Source organism: Macaca mulatta, chromosome 4 (assembly GCF_049350105.2).
Source record: "Macaca mulatta isolate MMU2019108-1 chromosome 4, T2T-MMU8v2.0, whole genome shotgun sequence".
Classification (NCBI taxonomy): domain Eukaryota; kingdom Metazoa; phylum Chordata; class Mammalia; order Primates; family Cercopithecidae; genus Macaca; species Macaca mulatta.
Genome location: NC_133409.1, coordinates 40431054 through 40444250, shown reverse-complemented (window position 1 = coordinate 40444250; position 13197 = coordinate 40431054). Strand labels below are relative to the sequence as shown.

Genomic DNA, 13197 nt, shown 5'->3' with positions numbered 1-13197 from the left:
CTCTAAAAGCAGAGTCAGTTTATGTGAATAAACCATTAAACTCTAATGTCATTCAGTGACACAAGGCAAATTTTGTGAAAATTGAGAGCAGTTTAGGTAGTATTAACAGCAGTTAGCATGTATGAAACAATGTATATTTTTAAAAGCCCTGCTACATACTGTATATTATCTCATCTGATCTTTGTAACGTAACTGTAACTTTCAATAGGATTAGGCAGGGAGTGTGACAATGAGGTTGGAGACAACAGGCACCACTGGAAAGGCTGAACAGAATGACAGCTAAAAAGAGCATGATGACCTTGATTTCCTCCTTCTTAATAAATCCACCATGGAAGTTATCTAAGAAAGCCAATTTCTAAAACATTTCTTGGAAAACATTCCATCAACCCACAAAGAAGTTTCAAACAGATAACGATCTGAGGCTAGTGGATAGAATCTTAGTCCGTTTCCTGGGAAGAGGGGCACTTCAGTTCTAATAGCTGTGGAGTGGGTTAAAGATGTGTAAGTAACAGAGTAATCTGGATGTGAGAAGGGGATCTTGGGGTTTGGTGGGAAGAAAGGGGCCCAGAAGCTGTGGTTTTTGTAGTGCACTGGCAGAGTCACCTGTGACCTTGAGAAAGGAAATTACAAACACCTGCTACACTTCAAACTATGCTACCCACATGCCACAGACAGCTGCTTGAAGGAAAGGAGTGAAGGAATGAGAAGGTGATTATTTGTATCACCCAAGACTGAGGTGATGGGGCTGTTTCCTCTCTTCCTTGAGACCTACTTGGTAAGCTCACTGTACACACTTAAGTTTCAGCTAATGTTCAAGCATGAATGACTGTCCAGCTGATATTCTAATCCTAATTCTTCTTTTCTTTCTCGTTTACTAGAAAAAAGATCTTTATAATCCATACTTAGACTGTTACCACTTGGTAATTTAAAGAACCTAAAAATAAGCACAGCTCGGCTGGGCGCAATGGCTCATGCCTGTAATCCCAAGCACTTTGGGATGCCGAGGTGGGTGGATCACGAGGTCAGGAGATCGAGACCAGCCTGGCTAATACAGTGAGACCCCCATCTCTACTAAAAATAAAAATAAAAATAATTAGCCAGGCATGGTGACGGGTACCTGTAGCCCCAGCTACTCGGGAGGCTGAGGCAGGAGAATGGCGTGAACCCGGGAGGCGGAGCTTGCAGTGAGCCGAGATCGCGCCACTGCACTCCAGCCTGGGCAACAAAGCAAGACTCCGTCTCAAAAATAAATAAATAAATAAATAAAAATAAAATAAAAATAAAAATAAGCACCGCTCAGTAAAACTCCTGTCTTCCCCAGGACCTTCACTGGGCCTTTCCACTTTAGTTTTCTGTCATTGGTACTACCAGCTGTTTGGTCTTACGAACAATACCTTAGTGTAATATGTTAAGCTTAGCTAGTTCTCTTATGTCCCACATATGTTGCTTTCTCCTTTGATTATATTTCCACAGTCTAACCTCTTTTGTCTATTTCCATGGCCAGGATCAAGGTTGTCTTCTCTGATGTGGAGAAATATGGTCTCCTTATCTGTATTTTTGTTTGCACTGTTGCTTTCTTCGTCATAAGCAGCTACACTTCCTTTAACAATCATTTCCATGATGTTCTTTTTTTGTAACAGCTTGATTTGTATATAATTCACATGGCGTAAAATGCACCCTTTTAAAGTGTACTGTTCAGTGGTTTTAATATATTTTTAGAGTTTTGCAGCCACCACCTCTGTCTGATTTTGAAACATTCGTTGGCCCCCAAAAGAAATCTCATACTCATTAAAAATGATCCCTTCCATTTCTTCACTTCTAACAACTATTAATCAACTTTCCGTCTCTATGGGTTTGCCTATTCTGGATATTTTATATAAACGCACTGTGTAGCCTTTTGTGTCTGGCTTTTTTCACTTACCATAATGTTTTCAAGGTTCATCCATGTTGTGCCATGTATCAGAATTTCATTCCTTTTGAGGACCAAAAATAATATCAAGTATATGGATATGCCACATTTTTTATCCATTAATTCACTGATGGACATTTTGATTGCTTCCATTTTTAGCTACCATGAATATTACTCTGTGAGCATTCATGTACAGGTTTTTGCATGGACATAAGTTTTCCATTCTCTTGGGTATATATTTAGAAATAGAATTGCTGCATCATATGGTGACTCTGTTTAACCTTTTGAGGAACTGTCAAAATGTTTTCCAAAGCAACTGAACCACTTTACAATCACACCAGACATGAATGAGTGTTGCAATTTCTCCACATCCTAATCAGTAAAACTGATTCTTTATTATAGCTATCCTAGTGGATGGGAAGTGACGCCTCATGATTTTCATTTGCATTTCCCAATGACAATAATGTGAGCATCTTCTGAAATAACATTTGTATATTCTCTTTGGAGAAATGTCTAATTCAGATTCTTTACTCATTTTCTAATTCGGGAGATTATAATTATGTTTTGTTATATAATTATGTATACTAGATTTTTACACTGTGTGTGTGTGTGTGTGTGTGTGTGTGTGTGAGTGTGTCAGAGCTTATTTTACCGAACTGAGAAATAATTTTTGGTTTTCAGAAATGGAGTTGAAGTAGGCTTGCTCTGCCTATGGAGTAGCCATTCTGTATTCCTTTACTTTCCTAATAAACTTGCTTTCACTTTATGGATTCTCCTCTAATTCTAAAAAAGAAAGAGAGAGAGAGAAGAGAGAGAGAAAGGAAAGGAAAGGAAAAAGGAAAGGAAGGGAAAGAAAGAAGAGAGAGAGAGGGAAGAAGGAAGGAAGAAAGGAAGGGAGGGAGGGAGGGAGTTGTAGGCATTCTACAGAAAATATCATTCCTTGTTAATATTCAAATAATTTAGGAATTTAATAATAATTATACCTAACTCTTGAGTACTTAATATGTACCAGGCATATAGTATGTAAATATACCTATATAGTACATAAAAATTGTAAAATTTTATAAAATATATATAAATTTTTAATGTAAATACATTCATATTATTTGTATCTAATTAAGTTAACCTGTTATTGACTTGTAAGAGTTATTTGTATAGTCTGGATACAAGTCTCTTCTTAGATACATTCAGCTCTCTGTGTCTGTAGGTTCTGCATTCACAGATTCAACCAACTACAAATGGAAAATATTTGAAAAAAAATAACAATATGAAAATAAAAATAATGTAAACAAAAAATAGTATAACAACTATTTATATAGCATTTACATTGTATTAGGTATTATAAACTAGAGATTAAAGTGTATGGGAGGATTGTGTAAGTTGTATGCAAATGCTATTTTATATAAGGGACTTGAACATCCATAGATTTTGTTATCCAAGGGGGATCCTGGAACCAGTCCTCTAAGGGTACCGAAGGTTAACTGTATATGATTTGCAAATATTTTCTTCCATTCTATAGGTCGTCTTTTCTCTTTCTTGATCATATCCTTTGACACACAAAATGTTTTAGATTTTGATAAAGTTTAGTTTACTTTTTTATTTTGTCACTTGTACCTATGATATTATGTCTAAGAAACCATTGCCTGATCTGAAGATTGACTCTCTAGATTTTCTTATGAGGGTTTTATATATTTAGCTGTTACCTTTAAGGGCTATAATCCAGTTTGACTTTACTTTGTAGACAGTGTAAGTTAAGGATCCAACTTTATTCTTTTGCATTTAGCTATTTTTGAAAAAAGTCAGCCTGGGGGGTTGTTTGTTTTTTGGTTTTGGGTGTTTTTTTTTTTTTTTTTTTTTTCCTTTTAATTGTCTTGGCACCCTTGCTGAAAATCAGTTGACCAAAAATGTAAGAGTTTATATCTAGAGTCTGAATTTTTTTGCATTGATCCATACACACGCCTATTCTTATGGTCAGCATTACACTGTTTTAATTACTGTACCTCTGTAGAAGTTTTAAAATCAGGGTGTGGCCTTCAACCTTGTTCTTTTTTGAGATTGTTTTGGCTATTCTAGATCCCTTGCATTTCTGTAGGAATCTTATGATCACTTTGTCAGCTCTTGCAATATTTGTTACGGGAATTGCATTGAATTCACAGATCAAATTGTGAAAACGTTGTCTTCCCAGTCTTTTAGCATGGGTCCATTTATTTAGGCCTGTTTAAATTTTTTGAGTGGTGTTTTGTGGTTTTCAGTGTATAACTCTTAGCGTTTTTTTGTTGTTGTTGTTAAATTTATTTGTATGCCATTGCAAATGGAATTGGTTTTATATTCAGATTGTTCATTACTCTGGTAAAGGTGTTTATCGCTTGGGTATAGAAAGATAAGTGGTTTTTTTGTATATTGGTCATGTATCCTGTGACCTTTTTGAATTTGTATATTCTAACAGGTTTTTTTTGTTTGTTTGTTTTAGATTTTCTTGTTGGGGGTGTCAATTCTTTGAGATTATCTGCATACTCTGCTAATAGAGATAGTTTTACTTCTCCTTTCCGATCTGGGTGCCTTTTTTTTTTTTTTTCTTGCCTAATTTTTCCAGTTAGAACCTCCAGTACAATGTTGAAGTGGTGTGAATGAATGTCCCTGTCTTTTTCCTAATCTTAGAAGGTAAACTTTCAGTCTTTCACCATTAATTATGAAATTAGCTATGCTTCTGTGTGTGTGTGTGTGTGTGTGTGTGTGTGTGTGTGTGTGTGTAGCCTATATATAGCCTAGAAAGGCTATATATAGACTTTATCAGGTTGAGGACATTTCCTTGCATTCTTACTTTGTTGAGTGTTTTTATTAGAAAATGTTGTTGAATGCTTTTCCAATCTACTGAGTTTATTCTGTGGATCTTACCTTTAATGCTATTAATATGGTCTATTACATTGATAGATTTTCATATGTTAAGCCAACCTGTCATTCCCGTGACAAATCCCACTTGTTATGATGTATAATATAATCTTTTTCATATGTTGTTGATTCTGTTTATTGGTATACTGTTGAGAGTTTTGCATCAGTATTCATAAGGGACATTGATCTGTAATTTTCTTGTCTGTTTTGGGATCATGGTAAGACTGATGGAATGAATTAGAAAATGTTCATTTGTCTCTTAATTTAGGAAAGTTTGTGAAAGATTGGCATTTCTTTAAACATTTGGTACAATTCACCAACGATGCATTCTGGGCAGTTTTTTGATTACTGATTTAATCTCTTTATTGGCCTATTCACATTTTCTATCTTCTTCAGTCAGTTTTAAGTTGCATCTTTCTAGGATTTTGTCCCTTTCATATAAGCTATTTAATTTGTTGATATACAATTGATAGTTCACTTCCTTATAATCCATTTTATTTTCCTAAACTAGTTAGTGATACTCCCTCTTTCATTCCTGATTTTATTAATTTGGATCTTACCTTTTGTTTTTTTCTACCCTGGTCAGTCTATTTGAAGTTTTGTCTATTTTCTTGATCTTTCAAAGAACCAATTTTTATTTCACTAATTTTCTCTACTCTTTTTCTATTTGTTGTTTTATTTATTTCCACTCTAATTTTTTTCCCCTCTGCTTCCTTTGGGTTTAATTTTTATTTAACAATTTTTAAGGTATGGAGTAAAAACATTCACTTGATATCTTTTTTCTCTTAATAAAAACATTTACAGCTATAAAATTTCATCAGATTACTGCTTTTTCTATACCCCATATATATTGGTATATGTGTTTTTCTTTTCATTTATTCTCTTGTAATTTCCCTGAGGTTTTATTTTTGGACCCAATGGTTATTTGGAGTATGTTGTTTATGTTCCTTCCACACATTGCGAAATTTTCTGTGAATGATTTTCAGTTTATCATGGTTGGAGAACATAGTTTCTATGCTCTCAGGTTTTTAAAATTTATTTATTTAAATAAGTTTTATTTTTGGGCCTAACATATTGTCTCCTAGAGAATGTTCTAGTACACTCGAGAAGAACATGTATTCTGCTTTTGTTAAGTGAAGCATCCTATAGACATCTATTAGGTCTAGTTGTTTACAGCATTGATTAAATCTTCTATTTTTATGTTGATCTTTGAGACTGTATCAAGTACTTACATGTGTATACTTTTTAAGTCTTCCTGATTGGTTGACCCTTTTATTTTTATAAAATGTCCTTCTTTGTCTCTAGTGAGTTTTTCTCTTAAAGTCTATTTTGCCTGATATTAGATTAGACACTCCAGTTCTCTTTTGATTTCCATTTGCTTCCATTTTTTCAGCAGTCTTGTGTCCTTAAATCTGAAGTGTTCTTCTTGTACATAGCTTGTAATTGGATTATTTATTTTATTCATTTGGATAATCTCTGCTTTTTATTTGGAGTGTTTAATCTGTTTACACTTAATGAAATTACTGATAAGATAGGATGATGTCTACAATTTGGTTTTGGAGTTTTATATGTCTGATGTATTATTATTGTTGTTTTTCCTTTGTTCCACGATTAGTCACTTTGGGGGGTTAAATTAGCATTTTTTACTATGTAATTTTAATTTTCTTTTCCCTTTAGCATATTTTCTTGAGTTTTTTCAGTGTTTACCCTTAGAATTACAATTAACATCTCACAACAATCTGGTTTGGATTAATACCAAGTGAATTTCAATAGTATATACAAACTTTGCCCCAAGATAGTTCGCTTCCCTTCTGCCTCCTTTGTGCTGTTCTTTTCATGCAAATTATGTCTTTATACATTTTAAGCCCACCAGCTTGTTTTTATAACTATTTCTTTACAAAGCTTTTTTAAATTAGATGGAGAGAAAAGAATTACAAACAAAAACATATATATATATGCTGGTTTTTATATTTTGTGTAGTTACCTTTATCAGTGTTATTTCTTTAAATGGATTTTAGTTACTGTCAGTGCCCTTTCATTTCAGCCTGAAGGACTTCTATTAGTTTTTCTTGAAGGGCAGATCCACGAGCAACAACCTCTCTTGAGTTACCAATTATCTTGCAATGTATTTATTTCACCTTTTTTTAATTTATTTTTTTTTTCAGTGACCCAGGACACTGCTTTTCCTTTCTCTTTTGTTTTTTGAGACAGTCGCCCAGGCTGGAGAGCAGTGGCACGATCTCAGCTTACCGCAACCTCTGCCCCCAGGTTCAAGTGATTCTCCTGCCTCAGCCTCCTGAGTAGCTGAGATTACAGGCACGCCTCACCACGCCCAGCTAATTTTTTTGTATTTTTAGTAGAGACAGGGTTTCACCATGTTGGTCAGGCTGGTCTTGAACTTCTGACCTCATAATCCACCCGCCTCAGCCTCCCAAAATGCTGGAATTACAGGCGTGAGCCACCATGCCTGGACCGTCCCTTTTTTTTTTTTTTTTAAAGGATTGTTTTGCAGGATAGTTTGAATTCTTGGTTGAGTCTGCTTTCAACACAATATCAAAAGCATCATCCCACTAACTTCTGGCGTTCACATTTTTTTATGAGATATCTATTGTTAATCTTATTGAGAATCACTTCTGTGTGATGAGTTGTTTTATTCTATCTTGTTTTATTCTATCAAAGATACTATCTTTGGCCTTCAGTCATTTGACCATGATTTGTCTAGATATAGATCTTTTTTAATCTATTCTACTTGGAGTTGATTTAGCTTGTCAATGTGCAGATTAATGTTTTCCATCAAATTTGGGAAGTTTGGGGTCATTTTTCCCCCTTTCTCTGACTCTTCCTCTGGGAGTCCCATTATGCGTATGTTGGTACATTTGATAGCATCCCATAATTCTCTGAGGCTCTGTTCATTTTTATTCATTCTATTTTCCTTCTGTTGCTCAGACTAAATCATCTCAATTTACTTATCTTGAAGTTTACTGATTCTTCTGCCAGTTCATATCTACTATTGAGTCCCTCTAGTGAATATCGTACTTTTCAACTGCAGAATTTCACTTGTTTTTTTAAATTATATCTCTATATTGATTTTTTGTTTGTTTGCTTGTTTGGTGAGGTATCATTTGTACTTTCTCTTTAGACAAGGTTTCCTTTAGGTCTTTGAACATACTTATAATAGTAGTTAAAATATTTGTCTATTAAGTCCAACATCTGGGCTTTCTCAGGAGCAATTCTGTTAACTGTTTTGCCTCCCATATGGAGACATACTTTCCTCTTTCCTTGCATCTTTCATAACTTTTTCGCAAGTGGATATTTTAACTTATATAATGTGGCAAACTGGAGATTAATTTATCTAGTCCTAACTCATATCACCACCTAAGGCAGGTGCAGTGTTAAACAGCTACCATTAATTGCTTTTGACAAATGCCCTAGGGATATAATCATTCACACAGCATGCTGTGAGTCAGATCTTAAAAAGATGAGTCCTGGGATATGGTGGCGGGCACCTGTAATCCCAGCTAATTGGGAGGCTGAGGCAGGAGAATGACTTGAACCCAGTAGGCGGAGGTTGCAGTGAGCCGATATTGCACCATGGCACTCCAGTCTGGGCCACAGAGTGAGACTCCATCTCAAAAAAAGAAAGAAAGAAAGATGAGCCCTGGGAATGGAGCTTTTCAGGGAGCTGCTACACAGGTCATAAAGTGATATTTCTTTGGGATTGGGCTTTGGAGGTGCTCCAGAACCATTCTGCCCTGTCTAGTAACTGCATAGTTGTGAGATTATTGGCTTGTAAGGCTACCACCGAGTTGACAAGGGGATAATACAAATAGAGAAAATTAAAATTCCACAAAGCTTGCTGTTTCTGCTGATATTTGGCTGTTATTCTTAAATTCACACTCTTGAGATTATCGCAAGCCTTTAATTAGTTTTCAGAGTTCTGATAAAGTTGATTTTGACTGTTAATCCAAGTGTTCTTGCATTGGTGGAGGAGCCCATTTCACTGCCTCAGTGTTCTGGAAGTGATTCCCCTTTACTCATTTATCCTTAAGCTCAGAGTTTTCCATTTGTTTCTGAAGATTCTATTTGCTACTTTCCATTTTGCCATTCAAAATACTCTTTCATAAGTTTTAGAGTCCCCTAATCAACTTCTACATTTCCTTATATATCACAATTAGAATTATATGCTAACATAGGGATGGATGTTTCTTTTCTCTTTTTTTTTTTTTTTTTTTTTCCGTAGGTGGAGTTTCACTCTTGTCGCCCAGGCTGGAGTGCAGTGGTGTGATCTCAGCTCACTGCAACCTCCACCTCCCACGTTCAAGTTATTCTCCTGCCTCAGCTTCCTGAGTAGCTGGGATTACAGGTGTGTGCCACCATGCCCAGCTAATTTTTTTTGTATTATTAGTAGAGACGGGGCTTCACCACATTGGCCAGGCTGGTCTCAAACTCCTGACCTCAGATGATCCACCTGCCTCAGCCTCCCGAAGTGCTGGGATTACAGGCATGAGCCACCACACCCAGCCAGGGATGTTTTCTACTATGCTTCTTCATTATCCTTTCTGTTATTATATCCTTATCTTCTTCCCCATAAACCAAATGCTCATATGCATGTACATGAGCTTCTCCTAGAATATTTGGATTGACACTGGAATTAGATAAGCCTCGGTGTTTTAGTAAAATAAGCAGTTAATTATCAATGTCCGGCTATCTGCTTTCTCATTTAATTTTAGTACTCAAGATTTCTTCACAGCCTTTTTTTTTTCTTTTTTTTTTTTTTTTTCGGAGACAGACTCTCACTCTGTAACCCAGGCTGGAGTGCAGTAGCAACATCATCACAGCTCGCTGCAGCCATGGTGACCTCCAGGGTTCAAGCAGTCCTCCTACCTCAGCCTCCTGAGTAGCTGGGACTACAGATGCATGCCAGCACACTCAGCTAATTTTTTTATTTTTTTGTAGAGATGGAGGTCTCATTGTGTTGCCCAGGTTGGTCTCGAACTCCTGGGCTCAGGTGATCCTCCCTCCTTGACCTCCCAAAGTGCTGGGATTACAGGCATGAGCCACTGTGCTTGGCCTCTTCACAGCCTTTCCACAGTAACTTTCCTCTAGTCATTTTAGTACTTTCCTGCCACCCCTAAGTACCAACCTCAGTAATCAAATGGACACAAATGTTAATGTATGCATAGTATTTATGTTAATATATACATATATGTGTATGTGGTACGTGTATGCCGCCACCTTGGTCTCATTTCAATTTCCCATGTAGCTTCCTCCTTTGGTGGCCTCAACAGATTGTGACTGAGAAATGAGTATGCAGTAAAGTACTTTGTTGATCTTCTTCAGGTGTCTTCATTATTAATACAGAAATGCCAAGTCTTTTTTTTTTTTTTCTTTTGGAATGAGAAAATAACTTTATTTCATTGTGGGGAGCGGGCCGATGTCCAGCCTCAGAACTTCTGGAACTGCTTCTTGGTGCCGGCAGCCTTGGTGACCTTGAGCACGTTGAAGCACACTGTCTTGCTCAGGGGCCAACACTCGCCCACTGTGACGATGTCACCGATCTGGACGTCCCTGAAGCAGGGGGACAGGTGCACAGACATGTTCTTGTGGCGATTCTCGAAGCGGTTGTACTTGCGGATGTAGTGGAGGTAGTCTCGGCGGATGACAATGGTCCCCTGCATCTTCATCTTGGTCACCACACCAGAGAGGATCCGCCCTTGAATGGAGACATTACCAGTGAAGGGGCATTTCTTGTCAATGTAAGTGCCCTCAGTAGCCTCTTTGGGTGTCTTGAAGCCCAGACCGATGTTCTTGTAGTACCGCGGGAGCTTCTCCTTGCCAGTTTCTCCCAGCAGGACCCTCTTCTTGTTTTGAAAGATGGTCAGCTGCTTTTGGTAGGCACGCTCAGTCTGAACGTCCGCCATCTTCCCGGCCGGCCTGAAAAAGGGAAATGCCAAGTCTTTAAGACCCTTTTTTTGGCATAATTTTAAGGAAAGTGACAAGCAGTGAACCAAGCAGGTTTGTGTTCCCATGGTTCCATGAGTGCTTATAATGTAAGTCTAGTGATTAAGAAGAGCATAGACTTGGGAGAAAAGCAGACTTGCTCACATGTCTACTCTGCTAAATTGTATAACTTAAAAATAACAATTATTTTAGTTTATAGTTAAGGAAACTAAGGCATGATAAATACTAAATGGGGTAGTTAGGAATATATGTGTGTGTGTGTATATGTGCATACGTGTATGTGTATAGTATAAAATGGTTAACACCTTCCTGAGACATAGCAAGCATTAAGTAAATGGTAGATACCTATATTCCTAAATATATCTGGACAAATACACAGGCATGTCTATAATGTATCAGATGATTAATAGTAACAGTAAATGAACATCAGTGCTGCGAGAAAACCCAGCTGAGGTCTGTATGATTGTTTTAGAGCTAACGAGTTCTAAAACCTTGGTTGAATAAAATTAAAACATCTAAATGAGATGTTTAAAAAACAGAATACCTCATAAGATACAGGAGATTATTATAAAGGCAGGGTCTCACTTTGTCATCCAGGCTGATGTGCAGTGGCATGATCTCAGGAACTGCAGCCTCGACTTCCAGGGCTCAAGCTGTCCTCCTGCCTCAGCCTCCCAGGAAGCTGGGACTACAGGCATGCACCACCATGCCTGGCTAATTTTTGTATTTTTAGTAGAGACAGGGTTTCACCATGTTGCCTAGGCTTGTCTTGAACTCCTGGACTCAAGCGATCCTCCCACCTCAGCCTCCCAAAGTGCTGGGATTTACAAGTGTGAGCCACCACGCCCAGCCCAGGCTACACTAAATTTATTTAAAAATCAATTGTGCTGTGACATTATGACAGCTATAACAAAAGTAGGCAATAGGAATTTTTCAGCTCCATTATATGGGACCACTGTCATATATGCAGTACGTCACTGACTGAAATGTCATTATGTAGTGTATGTCTGTATTTATAAATGTGGATGTTTATGTATTCCTTTTTTTTTTTTTTTTTTTTTGAGATGGAATTTCACTCTCGTCGCCCAGGCTGGAGTGCAGTAGTGCAATCTCGGCTCACTACAACCTCTGCCTCCTGGGTTCAAGTGATTCTACTGCCTCAGCCTCCCAAGAAGCTGGGACTACAGGTGTGCTCCACCATGCCCAGCTAATTTTTCTATTTTTAGTAGAGACGGGGTTTCACCATACTGGCCAGGCTGGTCTCAAACTCCTGACCTCAGCGATCTACCCACCTCGGCTGGGATTACACGCATGAGCCACCACGCCCTGCCCTGTTTATATATTTCTAAAATGTTTTATAACTACTGGAACTGTATCTGTAAATCGTGAGTAGGATGTTACTTACAAATACTAGGATTTGTTCTCATTTAAAAATATTGTCTGTGTCTATTACTAGTAATTTTACGTTTACTTATAGCTTACAGTTCATTAAGAGAATTTAAAGAAATTCATTATACTTTTCTGAAATAATTCATGCACAAGTTATTTTAATATTATATATCTGCATGCACCTTGGTACTGTTTATTAGTAACATAAAAGTAGAGAAACAGGAGAGTAACTTTTACGAATGTTAGAGGTACCCTTTTTTTTTTGAAAAGGAATACCGAACCAAATACAATGTAACATCCCAAAAAATGGAAGCTCTCTGAGGGTAGGATTTTTTTTTTTAATTTCTTTTATTCATTATTTTCTCCTTAGCCTGTAAGAGTATTTGATAATAAGTAATTCATGATTGTTGTTGAATGAACAGATTCAATTTTTAAAGTTTGTGTATTTTTCTATTTTAAAATTTGACTAATCTTTAAGAGATTTTAAGGAAACCTAAAAATTATATACTATGACTCCTAGTTACAGTTTGAGCATAAGTTTGTTGAAAAAAAATGACAAAGTAGATGTTACACTGACCAAATCTAGAGCTAGAGAGCATTTCAGCGTGACAGGTGGGAAACGAAGCAAGGTAAGTAAAGCTAATAACTCAGAAAGGGAGAGTAGGTTCATTTCTTAAGTTTGCCCAGTAACATTCTAAGATTCGACTTTATATTTTAAATTATGTTTCTTACCCATTCAGTTACTACTTGATATGTGCAGAAATAAGTATATATGTTTTATAAAGTAGACCAGTAAAATAAAGTACTAACTAAACGTTAGGTACATCAGAATTGCTGAAAGACTTGCTAAAACACAGATTACTGGGCCCATCCCCAGAATTTATGATGCCCTTGATTTGGAATAGGGCCCAAGAATTTACATTTCTAACAAGTTTCCAGGTGATGTTGCTGCTGCAGGTCTGGGGAGTACATTTTGAGAACCCTAATCTAAATCAGTGATTCATAATTTTCTTTTTATAGTGAGCAGATTATGCCTCCCAAGAAAGAAA

General features: G+C 36.8%; 1 protein-coding gene and 1 pseudogene across 26 annotated transcripts in view; one reads left to right on the top strand and one right to left on the bottom strand.

Annotated features, from left to right (window-relative positions):
• AHI1 (Abelson helper integration site 1) overlaps positions 1 to 13197 on the top strand; it is a 227087-nt gene that overhangs the window by 161138 nt on the left and 52752 nt on the right. The gene's annotated exons all lie outside the window — the stretch shown is intronic.
• LOC706532 (small ribosomal subunit protein uS17 pseudogene) lies at positions 10219 to 10734 on the bottom strand (annotated as a pseudogene). The gene has a single exon (XR_013416995.1). The product of XR_013416995.1 is annotated as a small ribosomal subunit protein uS17 pseudogene (transcript).